This window comes from Bacillus rossius, chromosome 16, assembly GCF_032445375.1.
Source record: "Bacillus rossius redtenbacheri isolate Brsri chromosome 16, Brsri_v3, whole genome shotgun sequence".
In the NCBI taxonomy this organism is placed as follows: domain Eukaryota; kingdom Metazoa; phylum Arthropoda; class Insecta; order Phasmatodea; family Bacillidae; genus Bacillus; species Bacillus rossius.
This window is the reverse complement of record NC_086343.1, coordinates 23,049,455-23,070,622: the sequence shown is the minus strand read 5'-3', so window position 1 is coordinate 23,070,622 and position 21,168 is coordinate 23,049,455. Positions and strand designations below refer to the sequence as shown.

At 39.7% G+C, this 21,168-nt stretch overlaps 1 protein-coding gene across 1 annotated transcript in view; it reads right to left on the bottom strand.

Moving 5' to 3' along the window:
* LOC134539836 (zwei Ig domain protein zig-8-like) overlaps positions 1–21,168 on the bottom strand; it is a 437,284-nt gene that overhangs the window by 40,096 nt on the left and 376,020 nt on the right. The window lies entirely within an intron of this gene.

The window sequence follows — 21,168 nt, the reverse complement described above, 5'->3', positions numbered from 1 at the left end:
AGCTGTACGCTTTATGCTTTTGATACTGCAGTGTGTATGCTTCATCAGGATTCGGGTGACATGTATGGATTTTCTCCAGAATAGCTTCAAAGTCGCAATATACCACGATGGGCATTTTATCACTGTGATGGAAGTTTTTGAACTTCAAAACAGGAGGCAAACCATTTTCATCAACCTGGGGCATTTCCATCCTAACAGCAGCATGCTGTTTACAGAGCTCACTGTGTTTTTCCAAACACTGAAGACCAGTAAGCCTGCTAACCCTATCCTGATCATCATAATGCTTGAAGCATCTTTTGCAAACATGAATAGCCTCAGTGTGTGTAGTGATTTGGGACCGAACCAGAGCAGAAAAATTATTGATGTAGGCGAAATGGGACGAATTGTCATTGACCAAGAGCAGAAGATCGAAATAATGTTCTTTTTCTTCAGGAGCGACTCGTGCAGGAACAACATTCAGATTCTCGTCGATACTGTAAATGTTGATGGAGACTCCGGGGTTCTGTTTTTCAAACAGCGGTATTTGCTTGATTGGAGTAGGGGAGTCAATGTTGTTGAAGTTGAACTTCCCCTCCAAGTCATGGTAGCGCTGGTTGACACGTTCAGGATGCTCACCTTCCACGTACTTAACAAGAATTGACCACTTGAAGCACATGTGGTCTTCGAGGTTTTGCGGATTGATCACAGCGTATTTGTCTTTGATGGAAGTAGGTAATTCAATGTAGGAGCTGGCACGGAGTGGATCAAGCTTGTTTATTCGGAGTTGAAGTCGCTTAACGGCCGACAAAGTCCATCCGGACCCCTTACCCATATAATCTTCCTCCTCCTTGCAGATCTTGGAGATGGACTCGGTAACTGCCTCCTCCACCTCATGAACTGCGTAGAGGGGAACATTCATGGTTTTGAAGGCCCTCTTGTCTTCACAGGCATCTACTGGTTTTTCGTAGTCGCACTCAAGAACGACATTAAACTTCAGCGGTCCATTCTCTTCAATCTCCTCCTCAAGTTGGCTTATTATTTTTGCCTTGATGGAGTCCAGGTACGTACAAATGTCCTTGGCAGAACTTGACGTATTTACAGCAACATAAGTCTTCAAGTTGCCCTTGAATCCCACTTCGGCGGTGATGAAGCCATGGGTATTGGCCAAACCCGCGCCGGTCACCACCTTTGTTCGGCTGGTCGATGGTTTAGGCAGTACTGCTGGCTTAACTGCTGCCATTCTCTGCTTCTTTGTTGGAGGCGGAGCAGGCCCCTTGCACACCTTAATGTGGTTGCGAAGAGTGTCAGCCCTGACGAACTCTTTAGCACAGTTCGTGCAGGAATGTGCTATGCGGTTAGGGTTAAGACCGCAAGCCGACTTCTCATGTAGTCTGGCGACATCAGCACGGGCGAAGGCCTTATAGCAGAAGCTACACCGGGTGCCTGATGTCGTGGCGACAGCACCAGTACATGTTGACAGGTGCTGCTGCATCTTGTCGCTGCGTGCGACCATCTTGCCACATAGGTGGCACTGCTGGTAGTCACGATGCTGGTTCTCGGCACACTGTCGCTCGTGCCGGTAGCGGTTCTTAGCTGCCGTGAAGGTAGCAGAGCAGAAACGGCATTTCTGCGCGGTAAATGCCATCTCGACAATCGGTAGACTGGTCTCAACATACGGAACACGCGAAGGAAGCTCGACGTACGGAGAACTATAACATAAGAATAAAGAAAACAATGTAGCTAGATGTTACATGAAAACAAACATATCCTCAAAACTCTAGCCTCAAGCTTTCTAACCTAAACTACTAGCAATGTTACTAAATAAAAAAGTTGCAAACATAACCTCAAAACTCTAGCCCTCAAGCTTTCTAACCTAACTTGATAGCAATGTAATAAATAAAAAAGTTACAAACATAACCTCAAAACTCTAGCCATCAAGCTTAATAACCTAACTTGATAGCAATGTTACTAAATAAAAAAAGTTGCAAACATAACCTCAAAACTCTAGCCCTCAAGCTTACTAACCTAAACTGTTAGCAATGTTACTAAATAAAAAAAAGTTACAAACATAACCTCAAAGCTACTCCTTCATTCGTGTACAATCCTAAAAATGGTAGAATATTTAAAGTACTGATAAAAGTCAAAGCTGAAAAATATTCAATGTTAACTAAAAATGATTGATTACATAACCTCAAAACTACTCTAATGCACAACCCAAAAATGCTAGAATTTTAAAGTACTGTTAAAAGTTTAAGCTAAACAATTCCTGGTTACCCACACATAAGTGTACAGAGAAAAAACTAGTTAGCTGATAACCTACGAAAAAGCTGAGAAACATTCAATGTTAACGAAACATGTAGCATACCTCAGAAAAAGATGAAGTGGAGCTGTAGAACACAAAGTAGCGTTGGCGGTAGAAATCTTGGTAGCAGCTAAACTCACACACGAACTAGCTCACTCAAACTCCAAGAACACAATGAAGCTCCGACAGCTAATCCCGGCCTTTTATAGCCGCGGACCTGCTTGTTCTTGGAAAAACCATTAGGAACATAGTATTTTTACCGAACCTACCAATAGGAATATAGTATGTGGAGGGGAAGTACCATTGTCTTCGGAAAAACCCAGCATGACTCATGCGCAGGTCGTAGCAGGTCTGTGAGGGGTGGGAGGTAGAAATGTAGGTAATAACTTAACATAGGAAACCACTCTCGGGTAAAACCACTAATGACCTAGGTGATGAGAGATTAGGTCGCGAGGCACTTCATGCATCGTGACTCATCACTCAGAAATGTCGTCTCGCAGTGCCGAGGGGACCCGAACAATAGACTTGACCGTGCATGTCACAACAGATCCATTAGTCGCCCGACTTTGTGGCGCCATGAGGCGCTCAGGTAGCAGTCATGGTCTACGGCAACAGACTCGTTAAAGTGTCATTACGAAGCACTCAAGCTGAGTTCGAGGAAAATACAGCTAAATATTCATTATAGATATGTAAGGAAATAAATAAAAAATAAATCGGGTAAGTTTAATACATTTGTTAAAAGTAAGAACACATTACAAAACTACAACATTAAAAATTTAACCTACACTTATTATGACCAACATTCGTTTAAAATTTTTTAGCATTTCATTGCGAACAATCAGTTGAACATCCACAGAATGACACATTTTGCTGATGTTCCAGGAACAAACCCTTTTCACAACCATTTAAGGAGACTTTCCTTAAGCTCTCTTTTCATTGGTCAAATAAAACATCTCCCTCTCTTCCCCTCATACAATGATGCTGCTTCACCATCACGCTAAAATTCTGTAAGACCAAACAAAATATACTTCCCTTAAACCTTATGGTAGAAATTTCATCCTAGGATGCTGTTACTGCATCTAGAAATTAAAAATTATATTATCTCATACAGGTTTTATTTACATGTTAGACTTAACCATCCTACCACACACTGGCTCACACTTACACACACATGCGTGCGCATGCGTGCACTGAGATTAAATACATACTTGCCCACATAATGTACTTTTATTTACAAAGGCAACATATTAAAACACATAATATTTAAATTTTGTGTAGATTGGATGGTACCAGGAAACCATACTGCAAAACGAGCGGACAACACTTGAGTCTTTACTATGATTGGGCTGACGGATTGCCTCTGAACGCCCTTACCTTCAACGACTTAGAATTAATACTTTTATCCATCAAAAAACAAAACAGTTTTACTAAGCAAACATACACCCCACACCCCTCAAAAAATTGTTATTACACAGGGCATTATTTACATGGCAGGAGACCGCACATACGAAGTGCGCAGCTTCAGGTTAGAAATATTGATTAAAATAACTGCTAAAGATGATAATTTGTTTATGAAAAAACTGCACATGAAATACAGACACTTGGTTATTTACACACACATACATACATACATACATACATACATACATACATACATACACCCTGCATCGCTTCAGATGGAAGTACGATATTTTGAAAACCACTCAAGACTTACATCTGTTTATGAAAAGGAGCTAAAAATTAAAAATTTTCAAAGTTAATTTTAGAGATGAAACATCATGTGCAAGTCCTTGCATGCGAGAACATTTTATTACGCAATTATCTTCATTTTTCCCAAACCATAGGTCTGATGTCTGGATACCACACAAATCTCATACTTAACATATGCACTACGAGATGACTGCGCGCCAGTCCAAGCCCCCTGCGCTTAGAGACGAAACTGCACTAGAAGCGTTAGCAAGCATTGCAATTATCTCGCTTCAGTAATGCAGATTCACCTCTGACTAGGTGGACCTCCTGAAACACTAAACATAGGACAGTGAAACACATTAAAATAATGCATTTCAAAATAATTGAATAATATAAAACACTGCATATTTCTCTAGAATCACCACGCAACTGACAGCCCTTTCAATCACAATTCTGCGAATGCTATCACAGAATGCTATATTAAGAAAGAAAGGATCATTCATTCCTTCATTATGGAACACAGTAATACATCACATGAAGAGAAACAAAAAAGGAACACACTTCGTTCTTAGACTCGTGCCGCCTCCTTGACAGAGAGAAAAGTTTTTACACATAAAATAGTATATATTTCTTTTCCAGCGATGAAGCTGTACTAATATCACCTTGACAAGCTTAGATGATCTAGGGAGAGACAAAGTAAATTAATTAACAATAAAAAAGTCGACTAAAATCATTTACAAACAATATACTTAATATTTCTTCGATTACATATTTTTCTCAATTTAATAAATGTGTGAACACAAAAATTTCCTTAAATCACTATTTATCAATTTTAAACTCTCATGTACATCAGGAAAAAATATATAGTTTCAGGCATTATTAGTTGTAATGTAAAAAATTCAAAACAGTTTCTTTGTGGGATGTGGAATGCTCACTCACGATCGAAAAAAGGAGGTGCTTCGCTGTAACACAAGGGGAGGGGGAAACCATCTTTAAAGTTGTCGTTGCTCATATATTTGGATATATAGTAATCAAGCAAGTAATAACATTTGGTGGTATAATCTCCGGCTGATTAAAGTTTATTTGCTAACATGAATTCACAAATTAAACGAATCTCTAAGTACATTTGCTTATCTTTTATAGAAAAAAAATGCACAGATGGATTTTTTTATCATGAATAACCAGGAGCACACTAAAAAAACCAACGAAATTCTCGCCAATAATAACCAACAGCACACGAACAATAGAAAAAAAACAATTTCTCAGTAATCACATACAGCATGCGGAGAAAATCACCAAAATATTGTCAAGAATATCCATTAATACATGTAGAATACCAATAAAGTCTTGACATAAAAAAGGCTGAAGTGCACGGACAAAAATCATCAAATTCTTGTCAGGTAAAAAAAGGAGAAGCACATGAAAAAAAAAAACCAACAAAATTCTAACACAGTAAAGTTGAAGCACACGTAGAAATCTATCGAAATTTCATGTGAAAAAATAGGAGCACTCAGAGAAAACCATCAGGGAGAAGATGTTTAAAAACATCATAAATTATCAATTGTTTAAGCAAAGAGTTCACAAGCTGACTTGTGCTAGAACTCTCATGTTACTTAAGCAAAGAGTTCACAAGCTGACTTGTGCTAGAACTCTCATGTTGCTTAAGCAAAGAGTTCACAAGCTGACTTGTGCTAGAACTCTCATGTTGCTTAAGCAAAGAGTTCACAAGCTGACTTGTGCTAGAACTCTCATGTTGCTTAAACAATTGATAATTTATGATGTTTTTAAACATCTTCTCCCTGATGGTTTTCTCTGAGTGCTCCTATTTTTTCACATGAAATTTCGATAGATTTCTACGTGTGCTTCAACTTTACTGTGTTAGAATTTTGTTGGTTTTTTTTTTTCATGTGCTTCTGCTTTTTTTACCTGACAAGAATTTGATGATTTTTGTCCGTGCACTTCAGCCTTTTTTATGTCAAGACTTTATTGGTATTCTACATGTATTAATGGATATTCTTGACAATATTTTGGTGATTTTCTCCGCATGCTGTATGTGATTACTGAGAAAATGTTTTTTTTCTATTGTTCGTGTGCTGTTGGTTATTATTGGCGAGAATTTCGTTGGTTTTTTTAGTGTGCTCCTGGTTATTCATGATAAAAAAATCAATCTGTGCATTTTTTTTCTATAAAAGATAAGCAAATGTACTTAGAGATTCGTTTAATTTGTGAATTCATGTTAGCAAATAAACTTTAATCAGCCGGAGATTATACCACCAAATGTTATTACTTGCTTGATTACTATATATCCAAATATATGAGCAACGACAACTTTAAAGATGGTTTCCCCCTCCCCTTGTGTTACAGCGAAGCACCTCCTTTTTTCGATCGTGAGTGAGCATTCCACATCCCACAAAGAAACTGTTTTGAATTTTTTACATTACAACTAATAATGCCTGAAACTATATATTTTTTCCTGATGTACATGAGAGTTTAAAATTGATAAATAGTGATTTAAGGAAATTTTTGTGTTCACACATTTATTAAATTGAGAAAAATATGTAATCGAAGAAATATTAAGTATATTGTTTGTAAATGATTTTAGTCGACTTTTTTATTGTTAATTAATTTACTTTGTCTCTCCCTAGATCATCTAAGCTTGTCAAGGTGATATTAGTACAGCTTCATCGCTGGAAAAGAAATATATACTATTTTATGTGTAAAAACTTTTCTCTCTGTCAAGGAGGCGGCACGAGTCTAAGAACGAAGTGTGTTCCTTTTTTGTTTCTCTTCATGTGATGTATTACTGTGTTCCATAATGAAGGAATGAATGATCCTTTCTTTCTTAATATAGCATTCTGTGATAGCATTCGCAGAATTGTGATTGAAAGGGCTGTCAGTTGCGTGGTGATTCTAGAGAAATATGCAGTGTTTTATATTATTCAATTATTTTGAAATGCATTATTTTAATGTGTTTCACTGTCCTATGTTTAGTGTTTCAGGAGGTCCACCTAGTCAGAGGTGAATCTGCATTACTGAAGCGAGATAATTGCAATGCTTGCTAACGCTTCTAGTGCAGTTTCGTCTCTAAGCGCAGGGGGCTTGGACTGGCGCGCAGTCATCTCGTAGTGCATATGTTAAGTATGAGATTTGTGTGGTATCCAGACATCAGACCTATGGTTTGGGAAAAATGAAGATAATTGCGTAATAAAATGTTCTCGCATGCAAGGACTTGCACATGATGTTTCATCTCTAAAATTAACTTTGAAAATTTTTAATTTTTAGCTCCTTTTCATAAACAGATGTAAGTCTTGAGTGGTTTTCAAAATATCGTACTTCCATCTGAAGCGATGCAGGGTGTATGTATGTATGTATGTATGTATGTATGTATGTATGTATGTGTGTGTAAATAACCAAGTGTCTGTATTTCATGTGCAGTTTTTTCATAAACAAATTATCATCTTTAGCAGTTATTTTAATCAATATTTCTAACCTGAAGCTGCGCACTTCGTATGTGCGGTCTCCTGCCATGTAAATAATGCCCTGTGTAATAACAATTTTTTGAGGGGTGTGGGGTGTATGTTTGCTTAGTAAAACTGTTTTGTTTTTTGATGGATAAAAGTATTAATTCTAAGTCGTTGAAGGTAAGGGCGTTCAGAGGCAATCCGTCAGCCCAATCATAGTAAAGACTCAAGTGTTGTCCGCTCGTTTTGCAGTATGGTTTCCTGGTACCATCCAATCTACACAAAATTTAAATATTATGTGTTTTAATATGTTGCCTTTGTAAATAAAAGTACATTATGTGGGCAAGTATGTATTTAATCTCAGTGCACGCATGCGCACGCATGTGTGTGTAAGTGTGAGCCAGTGTGTGGTAGGATGGTTAAGTCTAACATGTAAATAAAACCTGTATGAGATAATATAATTTTTAATTTCTAGATGCAGTAACAGCATCCTAGGATGAAATTTCTACCATAAGGTTTAAGGGAAGTATATTTTGTTTGGTCTTACAGAATTTTAGCGTGATGGTGAAGCAGCATCATTGTATGAGGGGAAGAGAGGGAGATGTTTTATTTGACCAATGAAAAGAGAGCTTAAGGAAAGTCTCCTTAAATGGTTGTGAAAAGGGTTTGTTCCTGGAACATCAGCAAAATGTGTCATTCTGTGGATGTTCAACTGATTGTTCGCAATGAAATGCTAAAAAATTTTAAACGAATGTTGGTCATAATAAGTGTAGGTTAAATTTTTAATGTTGTAGTTTTGTAATGTGTTCTTACTTTTAACAAATGTATTAAACTTACCCGATTTATTTTTTATTTATTTCCTTACATATCTATAATGAATATTTAGCTGTATTTTCCTCGAACTCAGCTTGAGTGCTTCGTAATGTAGACCATGACTGCTACCTGAGCGCCTCATGGCGCCACAAAGTCGGGCGACTAATGGATCTGTTGTGACATGCACGGTCAAGTCTATTGTTCGGGTCCCCTCGGCACTGCGAGACGACATTTCTGAGTGATGAGTCACGATGCATGAAGTGCCTCGCGACCTAATCTCTCATCACCTAGGTCATTAGTGGTTTTACCCGAGAGTGGTTTCCTATGTTAAGTTATTACCTACATTTCTACCTCCCACCCCTCACAGACCTGCTACGACCTGCGCATGAGTCATGCTGGGTTTTTCCGAAGACAATGGTACTTCCCCTCCACATACTATATTCCTATTGGTAGGTTCGGTAAAAATACTATGTTCCTAATGGTTTTTCCAAGAACAAGCAGGTCCGCGGCTATAAAAGGCCGGGATTAGCTGTCGGAGCTTCATTGTGTTCTTGGAGTTTGAGTGAGCTAGTTCGTGTGTGAGTTTAGCTGCTACCACGATTTCTACCGCCAACGCTACTTTGTGTTCTACAGCTCCACTTCATCTTTTTCTGAGGTATGCTACATGTTTCGTTAACATTGAATGTTTCTCAGCTTTTTCGTAGGTTATCAGCTAACTAGTTTTTTCTCTGTACACTTATGTGTGGGTAACCAGGAATTGTTTAGCTTAAACTTTTAACAGTACTTTAAAATTCTAGCATTTTTGGGTTGTGCATTAGAGTAGTTTTGAGGTTATGTAATCAATCATTTTTAGTTAACATTGAATATTTTTCAGCTTTGACTTTTATCAGTACTTTAAATATTCTACCATTTTTAGGATTGTACACGAATGAAGGAGTAGCTTTGAGGTTATGTTTGTAACTTTTTTTTATTTAGTAACATTGCTAACAGTTTAGGTTAGTAAGCTTGAGGGCTAGAGTTTTGAGGTTATGTTTGCAACTTTTTTTATTTAGTAACATTGCTATCAAGTTAGGTTATTAAGCTTGATGGCTAGAGTTTTGAGGTTATGTTTGTAACTTTTTTATTTATTACATTGCTATCAAGTTAGGTTAGAAAGCTTGAGGGCTAGAGTTTTGAGGTTATGTTTGCAACTTTTTTATTTAGTAACATTGCTAGTAGTTTAGGTTAGAAAGCTTGAGGCTAGAGTTTTGAGGATATGTTTGTTTTCATGTAACATCTAGCTACATTGTTTTCTTTATTCTTATGTTATAGTTCTCCGTACGTCGAGCTTCCTTCGCGTGTTCCGTATGTTGAGACCAGTCTACCGATTGTCGAGATGGCATTTACCGCGCAGAAATGCCGTTTCTGCTCTGCTACCTTCACGGCAGCTAAGAACCGCTACCGGCACGAGCGACAGTGTGCCGAGAACCAGCATCGTGACTACCAGCAGTGCCACCTATGTGGCAAGATGGTCGCACGCAGCGACAAGATGCAGCAGCACCTGTCAACATGTACTGGTGCTGTCGCCACGACATCAGGCACCCGGTGTAGCTTCTGCTATAAGGCCTTCGCCCGTGCTGATGTCGCCAGACTACATGAGAAGTCGGCTTGCGGTCTTAACCCTAACCGCATAGCACATTCCTGCACGAACTGTGCTAAAGAGTTCGTCAGGGCTGACACTCTTCGCAACCACATTAAGGTGTGCAAGGGGCCTGCTCCGCCTCCAACAAAGAAGCAGAGAATGGCAGCAGTTAAGCCAGCAGTACTGCCTAAACCATCGACCAGCCGAACAAAGGTGGTGACCGGCGCGGGTTTGGCCAATACCCATGGCTTCATCACCGCCGAAGTGGGATTCAAGGGCAACTTGAAGACTTATGTTGCTGTAAATACGTCAAGTTCTGCCAAGGACATTTGTACGTACCTGGACTCCATCAAGGCAAAAATAATAAGCCAACTTGAGGAGGAGATTGAAGAGAATGGACCGCTGAAGTTTAATGTCGTTCTTGAGTGCGACTACGAAAAACCAGTAGATGCCTGTGAAGACAAGAGGGCCTTCAAAACCATGAATGTTCCCCTCTACGCAGTTCATGAGGTGGAGGAGGCAGTTACCGAGTCCATCTCCAAGATCTGCAAGGAGGAGGAAGATTATATGGGTAAGGGGTCCGGATGGACTTTGTCGGCCGTTAAGCGACTTCAACTCCGAATAAACAAGCTTGATCCACTCCGTGCCAGCTCCTACATTGAATTACCTACTTCCATCAAAGACAAATACGCTGTGATCAATCCGCAAAACCTCGAAGACCACATGTGCTTCAAGTGGTCAATTCTTGTTAAGTACGTGGAAGGTGAGCATCCTGAACGTGTCAACCAGCGCTACCATGACTTGGAGGGGAAGTTCAACTTCAACAACATTGACTCCCCTACTCCAATCAAGCAAATACCGCTGTTTGAAAAACAGAACCCCGGAGTCTCCATCAACATTTACAGTATCGACGAGAATCTGAATGTTGTTCCTGCACGAGTCGCTCCTGAAGAAAAAGAACATTATTTCGATCTTCTGCTCTTGGTCAATGACAATTCGTCCCATTTCGCCTACATCAATAATTTTTCTGCTCTGGTTCGGTCCCAAATCACTACACACACTGAGGCTATTCATGTTTGCAAAAGATGCTTCAAGCATTATGATGATCAGGATAGGGTTAGCAGGCTTACTGGTCTTCAGTGTTTGGAAAAACACAGTGAGCTCTGTAAACAGCATGCTGCTGTTAGGATGGAAATGCCCCAGGTTGATGAAAATGGTTTGCCTCCTGTTTTGAAGTTCAAAAACTTCCATCACAGTGATAAAATGCCCATCGTGGTATATTGCGACTTTGAAGCTATTCTGGAGAAAATCCATACATGTCACCCGAATCCTGATGAAGCATACACACTGCAGTATCAAAAGCATAAAGCGTACAGCTACTGCATTTACGTGAAAGCAGATAACTCCGTGATTCCAGTACACCTCACTTCTTCACTTCCTTCACAGCCTGAAGTGTATCGCGGTTGTGACGCAGAAGATAAATTCATATCCCGCATTGTGGAGATTGGACATGACGTGCAGAAAATATTTTCTATGTCTGTTCCTATGACTCCGCTCACACATGCACAAAACACTGCTTTTCTGCAAGCAAGGTGTTGTTGCTACTGTGGAGGAAAGTTTGGAGGGGTCGTAAAGAAAGTTCGTGATCATAATCACTTCACCGGCGAATTTATTGGACCTGCATGTAATGACTGCAACCTTCTCAGGCGCAGACCGAAAAAGATGATTGTGTTCTTCCACAACCTGGCGTACGACCAGAACTTCATTATCAGGAAGTTGGGGTACGACACTAAAGACATCTTCATCATTCCTAATTCGGAAGAGAAGTTGATAACTTTTTCCAAGAAGTTGCATGATAAGTTCAGCATTCAGTTTGTCGATACGTTCCGTTTCATGAGTCGGGGTCTTGCTTCGCTCGCAGAGTTCTTGCCTGCAGACAAGTTTGTCAGTACTGCTGAGTTTTTCGCTCCTGATGAGTTGGAGTTGGTTACTCGCAAGGGAGTCTTCCCCTACGACTTCGTTGATTCTTTTGCTCGACTAGACGATACTAGTCTTCCATCTATCGATGAGTTCTTTAATATTCTGACTGATTCTGGTATTTCCGAGGCGGATTACGCTCACGCACAAAATGTCTGGGACAAGTTTCAGTGTGCTACTTTGGGGGAGTACGCTGACTTGTACCTAAAGACGGATGTCCTGATTTTGGCGGACGTATTCGAGAATTTTCGCAGTCTTTGCTTGGAGACGTACAGTCTAGACCCGTCACACTACATTTCCTGTCCTGGGTTCGCTTTCGATGCGATGCTTCGCACCACAGGAGTACAACTCGAGCTTCTGACAGATTACGATATGTATATGTTTGTGGAAGCAGGTATTCGTGGGGGTGTAGCGCAAAGCATCAAACGTCATTGTGTGGGTAACAACAAATACGTTCCTGAGACACATGATGTGTCCAAGCCATCCACATATCTACAGTACATTGATGCAAATAATTTGTACGGGTGGGCGATGTCGCTGTCGCTTCCGATTCGACATTTCAAATGGTCAGACACATCTATTGATGTCATGACTATTCCAGAAAATTCTCCTATCGGGTACATTATCGAATGTGACGTGGAGTACCCTACTGAACTCCACGAAAGTCACAAAGACCTTCCGTTTCTCCCCATCAATCAATGTCCGCCCGGCTCCAAACAATCAAAGCTCATGACAACACTAGAAATTAAGGAACATTACATTGTACACTACAGAAACCTCCAGCAAGCAGTATCACATGGGTTGATAGTTACTAAGGTACACAGAGTCCTCCAGTTTGAGCAGTCGGCGTGGTTGGAGCCATACATTAAGCTCAACACCAATAAGCGCAAGGCTGCAGCCAACGAATTCGAGAAGGAGTTCTTTAAGCTCGCTGTAAACAGTACTTTCGGGAAACTGATGGAGAACAAGAGGCGGAGGCTCAAAATGGAGTTGGTATGTTCCGAGAAGCGGTTCAAGAAACTGGTGTGTCGTCCATCCTTCAAGGACCGCACAATGTATGAACCGAACTTGACTCTAGTCCACCTGAACCATGAGACCATAATTTTCGATAAGCCAATCTATGCCGGACTCGCAGTACTTGATCTCTCAAAAACACTCATGTACGACTTCCATTACAGCACAATGAAACCCAGATATGCAGAAAACATTCATCTGGCATACATGGACACCGATAGTTTCGTATACGAGATACAAACCGATGATTTCTACCATGACCTCAAAGCCGATCCTACACTCATGGAGAAGTTCGACACCAGCTGCTACCCTTCCGACCACCCTTGCTTCTCCCCCATCAACAAAAAGGTTGTCGGAAAGTTTAAGGATGAGTGTGGGGGGAAAGTGATGAGTGAGTTTGTCGGTCTGCGGGCCAAACTGTATGCATACAAGTGTGGTGACAAAGTTGAGAAGAAGGCCAAGGGTATCCAGCGGTGTGTGGTCAAAAACCGCATAACATTCAGTGACTACCTGGATGCCCTGCACGATCACCACACACGACGAGTAGCAGTTAGGGCCATACGCTCGAGGCAGCAGGTGCTCTATAGCGAGAGCACAAATAAGCTGGCCATAACATGGGAGGATGATAAGCGCCAAATATGTGAGGATGGCATCCATACGGTTCCCCACGGCTATGTTGGAGATGAATTATCTGTTGTATAGTTCCAGTCTTTTTGTTGTAAACAGTTTTCGTTTTTGTATATAGTTTCTGTTTTTTTTTATAGCTTCGTTTGACAAGTATATTTTTCTCTCCTTGAGGGTTTTGTTTTGTACAATATATTTCTTTGATTCAGTAAATATAATTTTACCTACATATCGCTTATTATTTTTTTTAATTAATGCCCTATATTCCTCAAGGTACTTATACTTAATTTGATATCGTAAAATGATCATGTAATTAGACACAAACACCTAAAATATCTGCTTCCATGCAGCTTTTAAACACAGGAACGCAAACACGAACACTAAGAAATGATATTATACACAAACACCTAAATATCTGCTTCCATGCAGTTTTAAACACGAATACACAAACATTAATTTATTTAGTATGTTTACATGTATGATAGGACTATGAAAAATTTCTGGTCAGCTAAGATGGAGTAATAAATGTTTTTTAAATTATCATTACTTTAACTAACGCATCCACAACGACAGTATTGATAACATATATTTTAGTTAAAACCTATAAGTGATAAGACTTTAAGAAAAAATGTCGGTTACAACAACAAAGTGACTGTGGATTTTGTGGATCTTGTGGATTCTGTGGATTTTGGTCTATAAGGTTCATAACAATGTTGGTAGAGAATTGTAACTCGACCTTACATACACTAACATACTTTAGAAACCTACAACCGATGACGACACCCACCAGATGAAATCAAGATGGTAGTCTCCACTAAATAAGATGGCTGCCTCCAGCAGACAACGATGGTATATTTTTTTTCCTGATTTTCTAAGTTAATAATTATGATTTTCCAAGATGGTGGATGTAACGAAAAATTGTAACAGGAATGAGTGGGGTGTTCGATGACGATGTCATTGTAACAGAGGGGTGGGTGTGCTAGATGATGTATTTGTAATTTAGAGGAGTGGGGTGTTCGATGCGTAGGTTTTTAATTAAAATTTTATTAAATAATATTTTTAATTTTATTTTAAAATTTTGATTATTTAATTTTTTTAAATTTTAAATTTTTTTCATTAAAATCGGATAATAAATAAAGATTTTCAAGATGGCGGACGAAACTCAAAATGGCGGAATGATCTAGAAAACAAAATGGAGGAAAGTTCTAGAAAAACAAATTGGTCTTGTGGTCTAGTGGTCAAGGCGTCCGCCTCGTAACCACGACATCCTGGACGTTTTCACGTCCCATGGATCGAATCCCAGCCTCGGCACTGAAAATATTTTAGTTAAAATAAAATAATACCTGCTGCTACCTGGTGGCGACCAACAGAACTATATGACGTCACACAAGATGGCCGCCGGAAATGACGTAATCCAAGATGGCCGCCGGAAATGACGTAATCCAAGATGGTCGCCGGAAGTGACGTAAACCAAGATGGCCGCCGTGGCTCCCCGGCTCCCCCACCACCCACCGGTGTCCCCATACATACTATAATTACCTACTCTCGTCAACAGCTGACAGTCGCTGCAGAACGAAACAGGGTGAGGGGAGGGGAGGGGAGGGGAGGAGGTGCGGGATGTTGGAGAGCGTACCATAAATTCTCCTTACACACACACACACAAAAAATGCACACGACAATTTCCCCCCCCCCCCCCCCTTTTGCCCTTCTACGTACCACAATTCCAACTACAGCGTACAATAATTACGGTTCTGAGTTACGGCCCATAACTATCGGGCGTACCGGAAAGTGAGTTCAAACCTTTCGCTCCCCCATTGGGCCTGACGCGCAAGCTTCTTCTGTCTTCACCGGCCGAGGAGGGAGCGGTCTAGGGGTCTCGCCGTGGCCCTGTGAGGTCGTGGACGGCGATGGGTCCCGTCGTCGGAACCAATCACGAGACGTCTCCCGAGCGGGCGTGACGTCATCGCAGCGTGGCTTCGGAACTTGACTGCCCCGAGCACATCCGAAGTTTTCGCCGCTCGCTCGTATAACATCGTGGTCGATTTTTTTTTTTTCGATTTTAGGTTTGTAAAAAATGTCGCTGACATGAACGTGAAATATTCGGGCTTCTTTACTCGGGGTAAATGAATCTTGGGCCTCTGACTCGGGGTAAGTGAATCTTGGGCCTCTGACTCGGGGAGATTGAACCCTAGGTTTTCTCTAACAGAAATACACTAGGAAGGGAGGTTAGCGTAAATACAGATTATGAGTCGCGAAAGAGGAGGAGGTTAAAAAAGCCTAGAGGGGTGGACACAGCTCATGGTATTAGGAAGAAAGGAGGTAAGGGCATGCGCATCTTCCCTCCCTCCACTCCTAGGCCTCTGACGTCACCTGGCGGCCAGGCCATGCGCCTGGAGGGGCGGGCGCGGGCCGGACGAGCAGCGCTGCACGTGTTTACCAGGAAGTTGTTTGCCGCTCTTGGTACGCCATTGTCTGTGATTGACCTCGTCAAATGTTTAGGAGACGGCAGCGGTTTTAAATATACTTATATATAATATTATTTGTATTAGTTTATTATAAGTTATAATTCAACTCACATATATGCAAGACTTTATTTAGAAACCATGGCATACTGCTCTGTCTTTGGGTGCAACATTAGCAGTAGGCGAAATAAAAGTGTGAAATACTTTCGTTTTCCTACTTGCTCTGAAATTCAGAAGTTATGGATAAACTGCTGTCGAAGGGCAGATGTAATTAATGTCAAAACCGGTAAGTCATATTATAATACACCACTTTTAATATTGTTTACACGAGAATTAAAAAGTTTCTATGTTGTCAATAATCTATGTACGTGTTTTGTTCGTTTTCAGCACGAGTATGTTCAGCTCATTTTAGCTAAGAGTGCTTCTACAAAAGCTTACGAGAGAAACTGCTAAATTACTCACCGGTGAAAACTCGAAAATTAAAGAAGGACGCAGTGCCTAACTTGAAGCTTCCAAACGTTACCTGCACTGTACAGTTAAATAGAACTGAAAGACAGAATATCAGAACAAGGAAGAACTTAGTAAGGGAAATTCTATTACATGCAAACAGAACAACAGAGTGAGTAGTAATTAAAATCTGTATACTAGCATTAATCTGTCGTAGTAGTTACATTAATTTAACATGCAGAGCGATTTTAAATGATGAAGAACACATTTTATATATATCTGTATAAAACATGTTTATGGGTATTTTTTGCTGGCTTGCGTTCTGTTTTTATTTAACAAATAAAATTTCCGAGAAAATTATTTTTTTTATATTTTACATGCTTTTATATCATCGTGATAATTTAATTATTTAATTTTCACTCGTATTAATTCTGTGAAACCCACAAATGAATTACTCTGCTAAATTTAACCGCCTATAATTACGTATTTCTTTATCGTTGCTGTATATTTTATTCTCGTGCAAATTCCCTTACAAAGTGAATTAACTTTTGAATTAGGCTTATATATAACCTTAAAATTCTGAAGTATAAATGTTTAGAATTTTCCCATAATGTATTGTAGGTCTATATACTGTTGAGATAATGTTAGTCCTATTAAAGTATAATATAAGTTTTGAAAAATAATACATATAATATAGCATTAATGAATTTCAATAGCTCTAATATGTTTGTAAATAAAATTCAATACAATGAAATTTCATTTGTCAACACTTGGTTTTTACAGGCTGAGTCCGAACACCGAAGAGCATGAATCACTGCCGCCTGTCTCTACTGCCTGCCAAGACTCGCCTCCTGTTGGTTCCGAGGATGATGTTCGAAAACTTCACGATAGGATTCGAGAACTGGAATCACAGGTAAAAGAAACTTTGATTAAAAATGAAGAATTAGAAAAAGAGAAGACATCTCTGAAGGAAGAAATGGAAGCAATTAAAACACTGCACACTGATTCTAATATTAAAGTGCAGGAAGTGTTAGGGAGATTTTTCACTCCGGGACAGATTCGTTTGATTTTACAGAATAAGAAACGAAGGATTTGTTGGTCTGCAGACGATATTGCTGCTGCCATTTCTTTGAAGAGTGTAAGTGCGAAAGCATATCGATACCTTAGAAACAAGCTTAAATTTCCATTACCTGATTTAAGTACTCTACGGAAGTGGGCTTCGCAGTTAGATTGTAACACGGGCATTTTATACGATGTTGTGGCTTTGATGAAATGCAAGAGCAGGGAACTTGGAGATTTTGATAAAGTCACTGTCATTTCTTTCGATGAGATGAAAATTAGTAATCAGATATGTATGGACAGGAAAGAGCAACAGATTCTAGGTCCTTACAATTACGTACAAGTTGCAATGGCTCGTGGCCTCTTGAGTAACTGGAAACAACCTATTTACTATAATTTTGACGAACCCATGTCTGAAACAACACTGAAGAAAGTGATGGTGTGTTTAGAAGAAAGCGGTTACAAAGTTTGCGCGGCAGTAAGCGACATGGGAGGAGGTAATCTAGCTGTTTGGAAGCAACTCGGCATATCTCCTATCAACACATCATTTAAAAACCCTCATGATAGCACCAGGCTAGTTTATGTTTTTCATGATGCGCCACATTTATTAAAACTAGCACGAAATCATTTCATTGATAAAGGCTACGTCCTTCAGTCAGAAGTTATTGATAAAACATCTATTGAAAAGCTACTGTGCAAATCAACACATGATCTAAAATTAGCACCGAAACTGACCCAAAATCATCTTGATGTCCAAGGGAGTGGAAGGCAGAAAGTCAAAATTGCTGCACAATTATTTTCAAACACGGTTTCGTATTCACTGAAGTATGCACATGCTAATAACCTTATTGAACCTGACACTAGTGTGATCCCAACATCAAATTTTCTCAAATTATTTAATGACTGGTTTGACATTTTTAATTCTTCTGTTCCACAAACTGCATACGGGAAAGGTTTGGTTCATCAGGATAAGATTTTATGTGAAATGACAAACACAATCGAACTGCTGAGAGTTATAGGTGGGAAACATAAATTGCCTTTTCAGAAAGGAATTCAGATAAACAATCAATCTTTGAAAGATTTATTCGCCTACTTAAATAAGTCACTGAACGTTCGGTACATCACGACTGTTAAACTTAATCAAGATGTATTAGAATGCTTTTTTTCATATATCAGAGGAATGGGCCATCAAAATACACATCCATCACCAGTAGAGTTTAAATACAGGCTAAGAAACTATGTATTTGGTAAGCATTCTGCTGCAGTTTTTTCTGAGAAACAAAATACCAATGAGAGACCTGAAGAATCGTGCTTGCTTGAGGTCGCATCTCATGTTTGCGAAGGAGAAAAATATGTGGGTGAACGTAACAACTTATTACTTCAAAGAGAATTTGACGTAGCATCAAAGCTGCAAATGGAAACTTTAGCTGCAAGTGACTGTGTAGAGGAATTTACTTTCGAACACAATGGACATTCTGAATTGACGGAACATTCGATAAGGAACGAAGGGTTAAAATACATTGCAGGCTACGTTGCTCACCGCTTCAGAAATGCACATCCTGAGCTCGGCTCTGTGAAATTGACAACGGAAAATTCTTTTATTGCTACACAATCTGCGGGAGGCTTAGTAAATCCCGAAAATGAATTTCTTGAAAAAATTTCTGTCGCAGAAAAATGTTTCAACGATTTTCATGGTCCACTATTTTCCACTGATAAAAATATATTTGATGTTTTGACAGGTGTAATTATGAAAGAAATAGGGAATACCTTACCTTTTAAAGTTGTTCACTGCTTCGTAAGGACAAGGACGTATATACGCATCAAGCATTTGAATATAAAGAACAAAAATGAAAAGGACAAGAAGAGGAAAGAAATAATCAAAATGAAAAAATTTATTAACTAATTTTGTTGAAAACGGTACACTACTTTCACATAGGCTGTCAAGGTTTCTACGGAGTTGAACATAAACTTTATGTTTTGTGTAGTAAAAATTTTTGAATGCATTATCTTGTTCCGTGAGAATGCATATGTCGAAAATAATAAATATTTTTGTTAATTTTTTTATGTTTCCCAGGTATTGTTGTGTTCAAATAAAAAAAATTGTGTTTCATAAATGTATACTTCTTTCATAATTTTTTTTTGTTTACTATAAAGTTCTACTTTGGTAAGTAATTTTTGTAACACGTTTGACTGGCCTACATGTTAATGCAAGTTCTAACTACTTCAGAAAAACTCATATGTATAATTGAATTAATTAAGTAAAAAATGTATTTGTGATAGTTCGCAACGTTGTCGGCCGGTTCAACATTGTACATTCCGCTGTCACCAATGAGGTAAAATAAACCACAGTAGCTGGCTGAATAGGGGCCGAGCGTGTTGGCCGAGCGGAGAGACAAGCCAGTTGGCCGCCAGATGACGTCATGCGCAGTAGCCGTCGAAACTTGTCGGCCGCTTGCCTGCCCCCTGGACACAGCTGACTGCTTCGTATTAAAAAAAAAGGGGTTGTGTCTGTAAAGTCGGTTTACGGACGATAATTTTACGTGATAACGCCATAAGAAAATAATTGATGAAAAATTGCATACTTTTTTTTAATTTTCAAATATTATTTACAGTTTTTGCAAATTTAATTTGAATAATTTGTTTAAATATAATCACGAAAAATTAGTTAAAAAAAACCACCTTAACCTGTTTAATATCATAGAAGATTTTCTCGCACGGCGGTTGGCCGGTTCTTGCACGCTCGGGTCAGGCGGAACGTGACAATTTTTCCGTGCGTGCAGCCGGCGTTCATCGATTTATAAGACGTTATCACGTCAAAAAAGTTTTTTTTCTCTTCTGGTATTTTGTCCACAAGAAAGTATTGAGTATCTATCGTGACCCCCCAAGTTGGGAAGAGGAAAACTGTCCGGTCTTCGCGTGGCAATTGTCCTGTTTGTGTACCGTCCTTGCTGTCACTGGCACATTCTCCGTCTGGACTCTCCCGATGTCTTCAAGGCTGTTGCCGTGTCCTGACTAGCAGTGACGTCACACGTCCTTGCTCACTTCTCGCCTGCTCTCGGACGATTTTTTTCCTAACCTAACTAAAACTAAGTGTATTTTGGAGGGGTCAGGGTTAGGGAGGGACCTAGGTGCGTCTCAGGCCGAAGCCTATACGCCTAGTCATGCTGGGATTAGCCATGCAGGGAGAGGGTCGCATGCATCATGTGCTAGGAGGGGATTGGCCAGCCATGGCAGCGATTGGCGCCATGACTAACTCCCCTCACTCATAAATCTAAGACTATAACTAGAGATAGGTTGGGCCCAGGTAAAACCTGCATAGACACAGGGAAAACCCTGGGCACATTCATGCGGGATGCAAATTGGCATGCATTACGCGTAGGAACTTACAGGAGACAGAGGATCGTCTGGATGAAGTGTTGGACAGAGTAGAAAAGAGTCTACCATGCGGGGGGGTTGGGCACTTGGACTCGTGGTCTGCTCTCAGACGTCACAGAGAGGGCTGTCGAGAAGGCGAAAGGGGCAGTGAACGAAAAATATTCCCTCGCTGCAAAACCTTGCTTTTTTTTTTTTTTTCGTGGTGAAGAAATCATTGTTTTTTTAGAAGCATAAACAAGCTTTTATTTTAAATTACCGTCTAGGTCTCTGAAAAAAAAATTTGCAAAAGTTTAACAGTTTATGTAAAACAAAGTGTGGACAAGTCACTTTTTCAAGAGTAATATG